Source organism: Chrysochloris asiatica, unplaced genomic scaffold (genome assembly GCF_000296735.1).
Source record: "Chrysochloris asiatica unplaced genomic scaffold, ChrAsi1.0 scaffold00051, whole genome shotgun sequence".
Taxonomy (NCBI): Eukaryota; Metazoa; Chordata; class Mammalia; order Afrosoricida; family Chrysochloridae; genus Chrysochloris; species Chrysochloris asiatica.
In genome coordinates, this window is record NW_006408569.1 from 12,559,585 (window position 1) to 12,562,775 (window position 3,191).

Genomic DNA, 3,191 nt, shown 5'->3' on the forward strand with positions numbered 1-3,191 from the left:
ACAAGGTTGTATTCTTTCACCATACTTATTCAACCTGTATGCTGAGCAAATAATCTGAGAAGCTAGGTTATATGAAGAAAAACGTGGTATCAGGATTGGAGGAAGACTCATTAACCACCTGCGATATGCAGATGATACAACCTTGCTTGCTGAAAGTGAAGAGGACTTAAAACATTTACTGATGAAAATCAAAGACCACAGCCTTCAGTATAGATTACATCTCAATGTAAAGAAAACAAAAATCCTCACCATTGGACCTATAAACAACATTCTTATCAACGGAGAAGAGATTCAGGTTGCCAAGGACTTCATTCTTCTTGGATCAACTATCAATACTCATGGAAGCAGCAGTCAAGAAATCAAACAATTAGGCAAATCTGCTGCACAAGACCTTTTTAAAGTGTTGAAGAGCAAGGGTGTCAGCTTGAGGACTAAAGTGCGCCTGACCCAAGCCATGGTAGTTTCCATAACCTCATATGCATGCGGAAGCTGGACAGTGAATAAGGAAGACAGTAGAACAATTGATGCTTCTGAGTTGTGGTGTTGGAGGAGAATATTGAAATTGCCATGGGCTGCCAAAAGAATGAATAGATCCATTTTGGAAGAAGTGCAGCCAGAGTGCTCTTTGGAGGCCAAGATTGCCAAGCTTCATCTCTCATAATTCGAACATACTGTCAGCAGGGACCAGTCGCTGGAGAAGGATATCATGCTTGGTAAGGTCAGAGAAAAAGAGGGAGACCCCCAAGGAGATGGATTGGCCAAGTGGCAGCATCGGTAGGCTCAAGCGTGGCAACAGTAGTGAGGCTGGCCCAGGATTGGGCAGTGTTTCGTTCTGCTGTGCATAGGTTCACAATGAGTATGTACCATGTCGATGGCACCTAGCAACAACAAAGGAAGGTTGCTATGGGTCGGAAAGGACTTGATGGCACTTAACAACAACAACAACAATGGAAGACTTGGGGAAAGATTTTGGAACAAAAGAAATAAGGTTGTCAGAAAAAGTCAGATAGCTTCAGGCTTTAAATAATATAGAGAAATAGAAATTCTACAACAGCATTCTTTTCATTCCTTTAGCTTTATGATTCTTTACCACTCAAAAAACTTTAGGAAAATATACAAATAAGAGTTTAAGAAAGTCAATTAATATCGTTGTTGTTGCTGTGAAATGCTGTCCAGTCGGTTGCGACCCTGTATAGGGTTTCCAAGGAGCAGCTGGTGAGCTTGAACCGCCGACTTTGCAGTTCAAACGGCTTTGTAGTCTGGCGCATTGACGCACAGTGCCACACAATTAACATTAGCTAAACACAACATTGCATTATCATTACTTAATTCAACCCTTTCTCAATTGTTGTTAAGTGCCTTCGAGACGACTCACTCATAGTGATCCTGTGCACAGCAGAATAAAATATTGGGTGATACTGTGCCATCTTCACAGTATCACTAATGGGCTAAGCCTGAGCCCATTGCTGCTGGCACAGTGCCACTCTATCTAAAAGAGGTCTCCCTCTTTTTCACTTACCCTCCACATTAACAATCATAATGCCCTTCTCCAGGAACTGGTCCCTCCTGATAATAAATTCAAAGTATAAGAGATGAAGTTTCTCCATTCTGGCTTCTAAGGAGCATGCTGGCTGTACTTCTTCCAACACAGATTTGTTTTTCTGACAGGCCATAATATTTTCAATATTCTCCTCCAACACCATAACTCAAAAGCATCAATTCTTTTATGGTCTTCCTAATTCATTGTCCAACTTTCACATGCATATGAGGCTATTGAAAATATTATGGCTTGGGTTGGGCGCACCTTAGTCCTCAAACTGATATCTTTGCTCTTGAACACTTTGAAGAGATCTTGTGCCTAATGCAATATGTCATTTGATTGCTCTGATGCTGCTTCCATGAGTGTTGATTGTGGATCCAAGCAAAATGAAGTCTTTGACACCTTCTATTTTGTCTCCATTTATCATGATGTTATTTGTTAATCCAATGGTGAGTATTTTTGTTTTCTTTACATTGAAGTGCAATCCACACTGAAGATTTTCATTAGTAAGTATTTTAAGTCCTTTTTAGCTTTATGCAAGCAAGGTTTTATCATCTGCTTCTTGCAGGTTGTTAATGAGTCTTCTTCCATTCCTGACCAGGTTCTTCTTCACATAATCCAGCTTCTTGGATTATTTGCTCAGAATATAGACTGAATAAGTATGGTGAAAGAATACAACCCTGGTGCACACCTTTCCTGATTTGAAACCATTCAGTGTCTCTTATTTTCTGTTCAATGACTGCTTCTTGGTCTACTTACAGGTGGAGTCCTGGTGTGGTGCTGTAGGATAAGCACTGGACCATGAGGTCGGAGGATCAAACTCATCAGTGGCTTCTTGGGAACCCTATACAGGGTCACTATGAGTCAGAACTGACTCGACAGCACTTAACAACAACATGAGTACAATCAAGTGTTCTGGAATACTCATTATTCGCAATGTTGCCCATAGCTTGTCATGATCCACAAAGTCTAAAGCCTTTCCTCATGAGCCCAATTAAATGCTCTGGAATAGCCATTCTTTGCAATGTTATCCATACCTTGTCATGATCCTCATAGTTGATAACCTTTGCATAGTCAATAAAGCATAGGTAAACATCTTTCTCTGCTTTCAGCTAAGATCATCTGACCTCAGCAGTGTTCCTAAGTTCAGCGTCCTTTTCTGAATCCAGCTTGAGTTTCTGGCAGTAGACATATTGTTGCAGCCATTTAAAAATTATTTTTAGCAAAATTCTACTAGCATGTGATCTTAATTATATTGCTTGGTGATTTTCACATTGTGTTGCGTCACTTCTCTTTGGAATGGGCACAAATATGGATATCTTCCAATTGGTTGGCAAGGTAAATGTCTTTCAACTTCCTTGGCATAGATAAGTGAGTGTAATCCATCAATTCCTAGAGTCTTATTTGCCAATACTTTCAGTGCAGCTTGGACTTCTTCCTTCAGTACAATTGGTTCTTGATCATATGTCACCTCTTGAAATGGTTGAGCATTGGGCCATTTTGTTTTGTTATACTGACTTTGTGTATACCTCCCATCTCCTTTTTTTTTTTTTTTAATGTTTTATTGTGAATTATATGATAGTTTACATGAGAGAACTTTAGTTTTACGTTCATTCCATCGTATATCATTTCATTGCCATGGTTCCAATCC